This window comes from Neopelma chrysocephalum, unplaced genomic scaffold (assembly GCF_003984885.1).
Source record: "Neopelma chrysocephalum unplaced genomic scaffold, ASM398488v2 Primary Assembly neopelma1_84, whole genome shotgun sequence".
Lineage (NCBI taxonomy): Eukaryota > Metazoa > Chordata > Aves > Passeriformes > Pipridae > Neopelma > Neopelma chrysocephalum.
In genome coordinates, this window is record NW_020897746.1 from 1,874,689 (window position 1) to 1,887,736 (window position 13,048).

General features: G+C 45.1%; 1 long non-coding RNA gene across 1 annotated transcript; it reads left to right on the forward strand.

Annotated features, from left to right (window-relative positions):
* The first annotated feature begins 1,636 nt into the window (after positions 1–1,636).
* On the forward strand, positions 1,637–5,300 carry LOC113971600. Its single transcript, XR_003535598.1, has 3 exons — positions 1,637–1,816; positions 3,897–4,028; positions 4,764–5,300. It is a non-coding gene; the product is annotated as an uncharacterized LOC113971600 (long non-coding RNA).
* The last annotated feature ends 7,748 nt before the right edge of the window (positions 5,301–13,048 follow it).

Genomic DNA, 13,048 nt, shown 5'->3' on the forward strand with positions numbered 1-13,048 from the left:
TATTCCAGCAGAAAACATCTCTAGGTGTAAATACAGAGCTTGTGGCCCGAGGCTTCAGCAAATCCAGCCTCTCATGCTCGTAAAGCCAAGCAAACAACATACTAAATCCCACAGTGTTATAGCTCTGTGTGACTCCTTCTGCTTTAAACCTATTTATGCCTCACAACTAATATCTCTTGACACACTGGGACCATTGGTGGGAGCTGGATATCTCACGTGGGAAAATCCAACCAACCAAATGCCAGACAGTGAAACTGAGAAGAGTGGCCACGTGTGTTAAAGGCAAGTTTCAGCCAAAATAATCTGGCTGAACTGAGAGATCCTCATCAGATGAGAGAAAACCCACAAACTCTCATGGCAGTGCTAGAAATGCCAATTACAGCTGGGTGATGCCTGGGAAGTTACCAAGTGTTGGCTCATGACAGATGGTCTCCCACGGTTTCATTATCCTGGGAAACAGAGTTTTGAATGCTGAAATGAGGAGAAGCAGTGTATATTTTAGTCACACACCCAGAGAATCCCACTTTTGCTTCAAAATATTACCTAGATTTGGTTAGGAAATGTCTCGTGTTCCACAGTGTTGTGGATCTTTGAGTGAAAACATTGGTTGGATCCCCTCAGGTTAGATCTTGGCAACACTCTGAAATAAATAAAGCTATTTGTGCAGCCCAGAGCTAGACCTGGGACAAGTGTCTTGCTATCTAGACCACAGCCTCCTTTATTTTATGCTTTCCTATCAATTATAGATGATGGTAGTTATTTTTCAGTTGGCACATGGAGTGGTGAGGTTCTGAAAGTGAAATACAAACAAGGTGATGATTGACTGTGAGCCTCAGAAGAAGATTGTCTTGGTGAGGAGCAGCTCTGCAACTTGAATTTTTTCCTTATCCTCCTCTTTGTTAGTAGCAGAAAGTAGGGCAACCTCCAGAGGAACATCACAAAATTGATTCACAGACGAACCCTTTTCCTGTGCTATTTATTCTTTGTGAGTGTCTCAACCTCGATCCTGAAGTTTGAGACCCTTGGCTTGGCTTTGCTGGGTTTCATTTCACTCTGAATTTGGGTTTTTCCTGAATCTCATGTGTCATCCCGCAGAGTTCTCTTATACTAAATCTGGTAAAAGTCATAAAAAGTTAAAAATGAGCATAAAAATGGACTAGTTCCTGAATTGGCTTTTTTTTTTTAGGGAGATATTAGCTGTAGTGAGACAGAAGATATTCCTAGGAATGGCAGAAGTGCTTATTTGAGAGGTTTTCCCACACCAACTGCTGTAAGGTCTATATTCAGATCTAACAGATTTATTAAATCATCTGGGCTGAAATTTTCTAAGATCACTATTTGCCACAGAAACAGGATTTTGGAAGAACTCCAAACCACTACCATTCCTCTTAAAAGACCCCAAAAACCAATGCCTAGATTTCAGTGTTCATTCCACATATTATTCCTCCTCCTTCCCTTCAGGAAGTTGTTTTTTTTGAAATCCTGATTCTACCACTGATGAGAGAGAGTTTTTACTGAAGAAGATAGAATAGATAATATAATTAGTTTATTGTAATGCACATGTGCAACTGGGGCAAAACAAGGTTGCTCAGGGTACACTGACTCTATTGCTCTTTGACTTCATAACCCCAGAAGTGCTTGACTTCATAACCCCAAAGTTCTCTTAACTTAGCCTTTTTAGTCTATAATTGGCATTCAGGGGTCTCAGAATGCAGATCCTGAGGCAGGAATGTCTCTGGAATAAGGAGCTCTGGCCTTTCATTGGAGAGAATTCTGCGTGGGGGAGCTTTGATGATGGACCCTCAGCACCAGCTTAGTGCACTTGTTCTTATTTCTCTTTATTTATTGATATAAGACTTCCTGTAACTTCTCTGTTTACACCCAGTGGAGGGAGTGAAACCTGAGGGATTTAAACACTTCCCTGAAGAACATTCTTGCATGAGGATGAATGTATTTTGTGGTGTACAATTAAAACCTGATCTTAGGATACATTTATTTACAGTGAGGGTGGGGAGGCCCTGGCACAGGTTGCCCAGAGAAGCTGTGGCTGCCCCATCCCTGGAAGTGTCCCAGGCCAAGCTGGACAGGGCTTGGAGCAACCTGGGCTAGTGGAAGGTGTCCCTGCCCATGACACATCCAGAAGGCCATCCAGGATGGCCTTTAGAGGTCCCTTCAACCCTATGAATCTGTGAACCCTATAATTCACTTAACAACCATGATAATCAGCAAGCAGCAGGGGAAGCAATGAAGGTGGAAATCCCAAATATTCCATTAGAGATGCCATGGGAAAGCTCTCCTCTAAAGCAGCAGAACTTGTTTGAGAACAAACACAAGACTAACAAGAACTTTCAGATAAATTCATCACTTGACCCCAAAGAAAAACCTACTCTGGACTTGTTTATCTAAACCCAGTGACCTTTGCTTGTACCAACACATGTACACACAAGCCATGCTCATGCCCATTCCAAATGTCATGTTTCTTGCATTACAAGTGCATGCTCACATCTCTGGGATAACTTGGAGCCACTGAATTCTTTGAAATATATGTCAATGTTTATGTCTTCCAGAAGACTGGAGCAGTTATTACTCATTTTTCTCACTTGCTTTGTAGGAATGTAAGAAATTCCATTCTGTGTACATATTAAGTGACAAGAATGTGTCAATTTGGGGGTTGAGAGAGGTTCTAGAGCCTCTTAGAGAAAAGCAGAGGCTCGAAGCCTGATGGCACTTCAATCCATGCTGGGAGGGGTTCTGTCACAAAGCACATCCATGGGACCTGCTGTTTGTGGAAGAGACATTTGAAGCACCCTGAGCTTCAGCTGCCATTGCTTCTGGTAGAGAAAACATGAAGGAAAACAGGACCTTTGGGTGTGCAAGAGGCTGACAAGATCTCTCTCCTTGGAGAGACTATTTCCAAGGGCCTGGAGTGACAGGACAAGGGGAAATGGCTTCAAGCTGACAGGGGTCAGGGTTAGATGGGACACTGGGAAGAAATTCTTCCCTGTGAGGGTGGGGAGGCCCTGGCACAGGTTGCCCAGAGAAGCTGTGGCTGCCCCATCCCTGGAAGTGTCCAAGGCCAGGTTGGACAGGGCTTGGAGCAACCTGGGCTAGTGGAAGGTGTCCCTGCCCATGGCAGGGGGTGGAGCGAGATGAGCCTTAATGTCCCTTCCACCTCAAACCCTTCTGTGATTCTGTGGTCTGTGACTATCCCCACTAAGTGCAGCTGGTGGGCATTAATCTGTTTGCTCTGCATTTTATTTGTGTTATGTGGTGGCATCCACTGAAGACAAAACGCTGGCCATTTTGGAAGAAGGGAGAGAAAATGAGACACACTTCATGGAAACAATAAACAGTCCCTCCAATCTCCTCCTTTACCCTGTTGCTTAAAACAGACATTTCTGGTCAAAGTCAGGCTTTTAAGCAGACACATGCTCACCTTATCAACCCTTCCCCTCTTCCTTTCTTCCTCTCTGGTCTCTTCCCTCACTCTTACCAAACACAGTTTCCAAATGCCTGAAATGGGAGATTCATCAGGGCAAACCTGTTGCTGCAGTCACTGAGAAAGTGGTACAGTTTTGTCTCTCACTCCTGTCAGATCCATTTTTGTGCTTTCCATTTTTCCCTCCCTAACTCCGTACTGTGATTCCCCTCCCACATCTCTGCATACAAATAATACCTTGTCACTGGGCTGTCAGCAAGTCCTGAATGCACGTAGCATCTAATGTCTTATGGCAGAAATTCTTCAATGACAGAAGAGGCATTTTGCAGATGTTTTTTCCGAGTCAAATCCGTGGTATTTATCAAAACAAAAGCGTTTCCATCCTTGTTTCCACACAATTTAGTACAAAGTGTTGCTAACTCTGGGAGAAATGTTGATTTTTATTTCCCCCATGCAGAGCTGTGTGATTCCACAAGACATCTGGGGAGTCTTTGTTGAAGATGTACCAGGTGTTAGTAGTTGTTATGAAAATTCTCACCTCTCCTGCCCCATGGCTGCTTTCAGTTTCAGCTGAATCCTGCTGCTCCAGGTAGGCATGACTGCTCCAAAATGTGGGTTTTGGGATGTGTACTCCCTGTCCTGAGAGGGAATTTCCCCCTCTCTGGAACCTCCAGTGGTGGAACTGTCCCAATCTCCCTCCCTGCAGAACCATTTTCATCCCTTTGTTGCAATTTACCTGCAAAGATCACAGAATCACAGACTGGTTTGGGTTGTAAAGGACCTTAAAGATCATCTTATCCCACCCCCCTGCCATGGGCAGGGACACCTTCCACTAGCCCAGGTTGCTCCAAGCCCTGTCCAACCTGGCCTTGGACACTTCCAGGGACGGGGCATTAAAAAGATGCATTTTAGTGAACAAACATCATCCTTTATCTCTGAACACCTTGTTCACCCATCACACCAGGGAATTATGAGCCCATGGCACAGCATGAAACTCTAAACCTGGAATCCACAGCCACCCCAAGACAAGCTTATCTTTAAAAAAAAGGGTTTAGATCTGCTTGGGTGAGGAAAAGATGTTTATTGAAAATAATTTTGGTCAACCTTAAAGGAACTTCGCCTTTAGATATACGAGAACGTGTTTATCTTGTAGGCTTGATCTGAAGTTTTCTTTGTTTCTGTTTTGAAGGGGAGTGGCAGAATGCTTCACTGCTGTGATGATGCAACTTGTTTTCCATCTACATGGAATTAACTTTAAGTGTGTTTCTGTGATGTCTATAAATACTGGAATAAACAACCAAATTAATTTTGTTCCCTGTCACAGCCCAAGCAGCTCTAAGTGCAGATGCAAAGTGGGATGGACGACTGCAAATGCCTTTTCAGAAAGAGCTGATTTGCACTGTAAAAAAAAATAAAAATAAAAAAATATATATTTAAAGATGTGTTGAAAGAGTTCATAGAGTGCTGAAGAACTTCACAAGAGATCAGAACAGGACAAAGAGCAAGTATCCCTGCAGGGGAGGGAACGGGCAGGCGGGACTTTTGCTGGTATTTTTATTTATAATCGTACTTCAAAGCAGTGGTTTCGTTCTGCAAGAAGTAAATAATGAATGGTGATATTTTTAACCTCCTACATAGACTCTGTGTTTCATCTACAAGAGGTTTGGCAGCATCCAGAGTATTCATGGCATCGTTAATGTGAACTGCTTGACTGCTTGAATAACAAGTGCAACTTAAAGCCATTTACTCCTGGGGATTCAAAGAACAGCCTGGACAAGAAAGAAGCACAGTTATCAAGTTAATGTTGAAATCAAACTCTGATGAACTCTGTGAAGACAGGCTGAGGGAGCTGGGGGTGTTCAGTCTGGAGAAGAGAATACTCCAGGGCCTGAAGGGGCCCCGAGAGAGCTGGAGAGGGACTGGAGTGACAGGACAAGAGGGAATGGCTTTAAGCTGAAGGAGGGTAGATTTAGATGAGATATTATGAAGAAATCCTTCCCTGTGAGGGCTGTGAGGCCCTGGCACAGGTTGCCCAGAGAACCTGTGGCTGCCCCATCCCTGGAAGTGTCCAAGGCCAGGTTGGACGGGGCTTGGAGCAACCTGGGCTAGTGGAAGGTGTCCCTGCCCATGGCAGGGGGTGGAACTGGATGGTCTTTTAAGTCCCTTCCAATCCAAACCATGATTTTATGCTCCTGGCAATGAATTCTGTCCACTCTAAGGTGGTTTTTTTTCTGTGTTAATAATACCCTCTTCCCTCTCAAAGTGAAGAACTGTAGAGGATACCTTGGAAAAATCAAAGCAGTCTTGGCGGTGCTGCAAAAACTCTGATTTATCAGCAAGCAGCAGGGAGCTGTAATCAGATAAACTCTGTAGTTATAGGTTTGATTTCAAATGCCACCTCCTGCCCTAATGCCAACCCCAAAGGGCATGTGAGGTGGGAGCCTTTTACAGGGAAAACTGCAAAGCAGCACATCAAAAGCCAGTTGATGGGCCTGTGATAACAGAGGACTCCCAAAAGGCTGCCAACACCTCATAGGAAATTTTTAAATACATTGTTCAAAAACAGTTCTGCCCGTGTATCACATTTCTGATTAAAAAGAATCCCTTTGTTCTCCTGCTTTAGGGAATATTTGCATGAAGCCTGGCTCCTGGCTGCTCGTGTTGTGGGAGTGTGGCATGAAACCCTCGCTGGGGGTTGTGTTTTTCACAGGGATCAGTCCTGGCACTACAGGAGACTCTGGATGTGCTACTGCTGGAGGCAGACCAAGGAAGAAATCCAGTGCAATTAAATTACAAATCAGGAATTATTTTTTATTTCTTCTTTTTTTTTTTTTTTCCCTGACATCCACAATTACCTGATTCTTGTGTTTGTTAAATATTCAAATATTCCTTAAGCTGGTGCATAGGTGGGTGAAATTGGAATGCCAGCACTGGAATGCCCAGTTACATATATGGTGATTGTTTTTTCTTCAGGAACTGGGGTGATAGGACAAGGAAGAATGGGTTCCAACTGAAAGAGGGGAAATTTAGGTTAGATATAAGGAATAAATTCTTCCCTGTGAGGGTGGGGAGGCCCTGGCACAGTTTGTCCAGAGAAGCTGTGGCTGCCCCTGGATCCCTGGAAGTGTCCAAGGCCAGGTTGGACGGGGCTTGGAGCAACCTGGGCTAGTGGAAGGTGTCCCTGCTCATGGCAGGGAGTGGGGCTGGATGATCTTTATGGTCCCTTCCAACCCAAGCCATTCCCTAATTCTATGATTCTATAAGCAAGACTTTAAAAACAATCATTTGCTTCTATTTAGTTTTATAATTGAACCAAAGTAATTTTTCCAAACTCATCAGACCTTGTCTGTGGCTTTTACAACACCCTCTCCAGGTCCCCAGAGCCCAGATGTCCATGTTGGTTTCCCTTCCTTCCTCTCTCCCCTTCCTTGGAGCTTCAGTTCCTTCCACACAGAAAATCAACACTTCCTGGCTTTCGTTCTTTGAAACATTCTGCAAGTGTTTAATCCTGAAAATATCTGGGGCTAGGACAGATTAATGCTTGGAAAGCACAGGAATGCTGGGTGGTGCTGCTTAGATGTCAAACTTTATCAGGAAGTGCTGACACCTGTATTTGTTCAAAAATCACAAGCCAAGCACATGACAGTGATTTTTTTTTTTAAAGAATAAATGCAGAATTACTCTGATTTATCTCTGTTATTATTTTTTGGGAATTCCCTTCTCATGCTTTCACAACACTAAATACTAGAGGTGGTTTCTCTTTCTGAGAAAATACTTTACCAAAGAGAAAATGGTGTTTTCACACATGGAGCTTGGCTTTGGAGTGAAAATATGGGAATATCCTGAAAATGCTGGTACTGTCACCACAGCTGGCAGCACTGTCTGTGAACCCAGGTAGTGACAAATGTTGCTGGAGTTTATATTGCAACTTAAAATGTCAAACTCACCAGACCCCTCACAAGCCCTGGGGAGCCTGGAGCTGCCACCAGCTGGTCTCTGCCTCTTGTATGCACTTGCTTCGTGCCAAAGCTTCATTCTCAGTCCAAGTTCTGATGGCATAAAGATCCTTTATTCCCTTTTTTGTTATCTATTTTCCATATCACTCATGTGTAGTTCCCCCAAAACAGGAGGGATAATTTTCTGTGTGAGAATATCAGGATTTCAGAATATCAGGGAGGTTATTCTGCCCCTCTGCTCTGGTTAGACCCCCCTGCAGAGCTGCCTCCAGCCCTGGGGAACAGCACAGGAAGGGCTGTTGGAGCTGTTGGAGAGAGTCCAGAGGAGGCACCAACATGATCAGAGGGATGGAGCAGCTCTGCTGGGAGGAAAGGGGAGAGAGTTGGGATTGTCCAGCCTGGAGAAGAGAAGCTTTGGGGTGACCTAAGTGTGGCCTTGCAGGACCTGAGGGAGCAACAGGAGAGAGACTCTTTCCAAGGGCCTGGAGTGACAGGACAAGGGGCAATGGCTTCAAACTGACAGAGGACAGGGTTAGATGGGATAGTGGGAAGAAATTTTTCTCTGTGAGGGTGGGGAGGCCCTGGCACAGGTTGCCCAGAGAAGCTGTGGCTGCCCCTGGATCCCTGGAAGTGTCCAAGGCCAGGTTGGATGGGGCTTGGAGCAACCTGGGCTAGTGGAAGGTGTCCCTGCCCATGGCAGGGAGTGGAATGAGATGAGCTTTAAGGTCCTTTCCAGCCCAGACCAATCTGTGATTCTGTGATTCTATCACTTAACCCCACAGAAGTAGTTTCACCCCACTTGCAGCCTATTTTGGGGTCTCTCAGATTTTGAAGTTAATCTGCTGTGTTCTATACAGAAGAGCAATATTCCTTCACAGGTGGCAGAACTGAAGCAGAGACTTCTTTATCTTACACTTCAAATTTTGTGACAAGGCTAAGGGCTGGTTTGAGTTATTTGCTGGTTGGTTTGGATTTTTTTACTGGAGTCTGGTACTTTATCTGTGGAAAACCATTTTCCTCTTCCTAATGGCTGACCTGTTGTTCTCCTCATCTTAGGAAAGAGCAGACACCCGTGTTGATGACGGGCTGACTCATTTCAAAGCTTTTCTGTGACAAATGTGATTAATTACTGACAGGCAGGAGATGGGATTGCGTCCTTCAGACAGGGAGAGGGGCCTGGGACACAGAGAACCTGCAGTGAAAGCTGCTCTAGGAAAGGATGCTGAGGCTGAATTTTATCCTTTGTTGTTTTCATGTCTGAGAGATGAGGAATCAGTGGAAGGAGAAGTGGAGGCACTGACATAAAATGTGTGTGTTGCTGGAATGAGGTAAGGATTTTTAGGATCATACGTGATCCCTGCTATGCTGAAGAACCCACAGTGATGATATTTACTTGCTTCTTACACTGTAATACAACTATAACTAATAACTCTTTCCTTTCTTCTCCCTCTAGAGAGTCACTCTCTAGCCCGGGTCAGTCCAAGAACACTGAAAAAGCCGTGGTTGAGTGACAAACACCAGCACCAGGGGCAGGAGAGACTTTGATGCTGTTCAGCATTGGCTGCAGCAGCAAGGAGACTCCAATCCCATCCAATTGTGCTTTGATCCTGTTTTCTCTGAGGGAATCACAGCTTTGCTTTTGCTAAAGACAGGAAACACAACAGTTGGCACTGGAGGAGGGATTGTAGCTCTCCGTAGAGATTCCACCCCCAGAGTGATGAAGTGAGCTCGGAGATGGGAGGGCAGAGGTGACACTTCCCCCAAAGGGACACAGTGTAAGAATCAATTGTTTTCATCTAAAGGCATAATCCAAATAAGCCTCAGTGTTGCAGTCCCACAGACAAAATGGCCAGTGTGGTTCCACAGCTGAGGGAGAGCAGGCTGAGAATTACAGCCTGTGTTTGCACAGAGGTGAACTGCCCTACTCATCCCTCATTTAAGTGAGTGTTCTTGCCTTTCAGGTGTTAGGAAACAGATCCTAAAATGATGCAAAGTGGGCCAAGTCTGCTGCATTCAGCCAAACGACTCTTATTTACCCCAGCTAAGAAAGAGCAGGATTTTCCAGCTGAGAAAGGGTTTGTTGGAGGAGGGATTGTAAAGGAGGCTCTGCTGGTTGGGTGGGCACGTGTCTGGAAGTGCTGGAGTACGTGCAAGGCTTTTCTCTGCCTACAAAACAGAAACCTGCAGGCGTCACTTCACGGGGGATTTGAAAGTCGGGCTCACAGTAATTCATTTTCCTCTGCTTGAGTAACCAGCTTCAGTGCACAGTCCTGCCAGCTTAGCCTTGTACAATTGAAACTATTCCCCAGAGACCTAAGCTGTCTGGAAATATTCTTGAATACAGGATATTGAAGTGCAGTTAAGCAAGAATATCAACAAGGAGCTGTTGCCATTGGGCTCTGGTCCAAAAAGCAAAGTCTCTGCAGCGTTGCCTTTGCACACCCTGGCAGAGGCAGGTGGGACAGGCAAGATCATGTGAAATATTAACAGGTGAGGGAATGAAATGTTAGTCCTGACCATGTTCTTGCATATTGATATCATAGCCAAACATGGAGCTTTTTGGGGAAGGATGGAGGTCAAGACCCTCTAGAGGAGATGGAAAATAGATATATTGGGGTCAATACCAAGCCAAACCTCACTTATCTCTTAACAGGAAAATTCAAGTTCGAGGTGCTGTAACTTCCCTGACATGTAGAGGTTGGGGTGACCAGTTCTTTGTAGGGACAAATGAGTGGCAGATTTGTCGAATGAACTGCACTGAGTTTCAAGAGGAGCTGATTCCTGCCTGTCACAAGGAAGCATCAATGACATTGGTTTTCTCTTGGGACTAGCTGGGATGCTTCTGGCTGGCAAAGAAGTTTCAGTAAGCTGCAATTAAGGTCAGGATACCTAATAAGCCTCTTTTAACCAACAGGAACCCCAAACCAGTTGAAGTCCTGACAGGATGATTTGTCCTGTAACCTCCCAGTGAATGCAAGGGTGACAAGGAGCAGCTGCCTGAAAGCAGGAGCCAGTTCAGCTTGAGAGTTGGAAAATCATTGACCTACAGAAACAATTCTAAATAAAAAGGCTGGAATTATTGATGTTTGGGTAATGGCAGCAATGCCAACTTCCCCCTTTTCTCCTAGGGCCGGTGCTGTGGCACTGGGGCCTCTCTGGGAGCCAGCAGTGGGAACCTGAAATTCTGCTTTTGTGCAGTTTGTAGAGGTGTCAGCTCTACTGCCCCCAGAACATCAGCTGAGACCTGGCTAACAGAGCTGCTCCAAGAGCCTTTTTGGGTCTCAGCATCACTTACAATTGACTTATTTGACAATGTGACACGTTGAATTAAATTCTAGGCTTGAGACAAGAACTGCTGGGCATCCTGGTGCGTCTCGTGGATGGACAGCAAACATCTCCTCTTCTGTATAGTAGGATCATGACACTTTATTTAAAAAACCACAATGCATCAGTTGTTTTCTCTCAGAAAGCAAATTCTCTTAGAGTTCTAGAATGGTTTGGGTTGTAAGGAACCTTAAAGATCATCTCATTCCAACCATACCTTCCACTAGTCCAGGTTGCTCAGAGCTCCATCCAAAATGGCCTTGGATGAGAGTTTGATCCCAATGAAAGTTTTTATTTTTGGCATGTCATTATTGCATCACTTCTTGACATGGCACAGAGGATCAAACCTTACCAAGGTGCAGCAAAGTTTACAGTGCAAGATGTTACCAGCCTGAAAAATCCACATCCTTCTAATGCAATGAGTGAATCATTTGCAGCTTTAGGTTAATCTGATGCCAATATCCCTGACTGGTGCACCTGTGCCACAGAGGTACCTGGATGAGCTGGATTTAGTGATGATTGTAAGCACTGCAGGACTACACCCTTGCACAGATGTTTGAATCTTTATCTGCCAACTGCTCTTGAACAGAGAATATTGCTGAGAGGGAAATACAGGCTTCACTTCCCTGTTCTGACATTTCAGAATACTTGAATTGCTGATGTTATCCTACTTTATAAAGCACCCACACAAACTGGGCTTGAAAGGGGCCACACTTTTGTTGTGCCAGTTTTCTCTGCCCCGGTTCGTCTTTCCGCCGTAGATGGGGATGTCGAACAAAAGCTCGTGGTACTTTCTAGGTTCTCCTTTCTGTCATATCCCTGGGATGTGTGGCTCAGAGCTGATTTCAAAGCATTCAGCCCCATGGCTTTTGAAACGTGGCAGGTCTCTTTTTATTCAAACATGTAGAACAAGTGTGTAACAAACAGGCTCTTGCCATCGTTTCTGTTGCCCTCAGCGATGCTGAATAGGAATCATCCAGTAAGCAAGATAAAAAATGACATCTTTACAATGTGAGGCTGCTGTTCATCCCTGATGTTAAATCTGGGCAGCCAGCACCTCTACACCCACTTCTGTGTCTGTTATACACAACACATGAAGTTGGTTTGAGATTGAATGTGGGAAATACAGGTCACAGCATCCAAAAAGGGAAACTCATTGGGTTAATGGTTAGACTCGATGATCTTAGAGGGCTTTTCTAACCCTAATGATTCTATGACTCTAAAGATAGAAATATTTTTTAAGTTTTACTTCAAATGTTCCTTAAAATGAATCTTTGAGTAGAAGCCAGGCTGGGGGGATTTTATGTGAGAGAAAGGCCTTTGTCTTAGCCCTGGTGATCCCTGCTGGGAAGGTTACAGGTGCATGTTAGAAACAGTAAAGCTTCAAAGGATGACCTCAGATCTGATTAAGAAAGAAGCATTTTTTATCGCCTCTCCTCATCACATCTTCTCTCTGAATTCTCCAGAGGAGTTCCTGACTTGTTCACTACCTGCTACCTGGGGTGTGGTATGAATCAACATCCCCAACACGACCTGCAATGCCATAGAGGTTATGGGGGATGACCAGAGAGATGTTTCAGGTAATGGCCGGACCAGAAGACACATATTTGAATCCCAGAATCAGAGCACATGGCACAGGATTGTGACCAGAGTGTTCTGGAATATCCCCAGTGAGGAGACTCCACACCCTCTCTGGTTTCTGTTCAGGGCTGGGTCACTGCCCAGCAAAGAAGTTCTTCCTCCTGTCCAGGTGGAGCTTCCTGGGCATCAGTTCCTGCCCGTTCCTCCTGTGCCATTGCTGGGCCCCCCCGAGCAGAGCCTGGTCCATCCTCTGCCCCCTCCCTGCAGCCCCTGATGGAGATTTATAAGATCCCCTCAGTTAGGTCTTCTCAAGGCTGAAGAGGTCCAGCTCTCCCCTCCTGTCCTTGTAAGAGATATTCTATAAGAGACAGATGAGTTCAGTCTTCAAGTGTTGCCAAATTAAATAAACATCAGTATGTTAGAACGAAGAGAGGATTAAATTGGGAATGGGTTTAACTTCAGTTCATGGCTTGACCCAAAGGCCTCTTTGCTGGCAGCTGCTCCAATGAGCTCTGCTCACAGCCCCCAGTGTCCTGGTGCTGTAGTTGTGGTGTACATGGAAGACAAGGTTTGTAGACCTGGCTTTGGATGTGATTTCCAGATCTCGTTCTAAGATATTAACCTGTGGTGAATGGAGAGCACCTTTTGTGTAAAGCTGCTCCTCGTTTCCATGTGCAAATTGCTGCCACAGGACCCACTGCAGTCCTAGAGCAGAGATCCCATCTCCCCCCATTGCTACCAAACAATT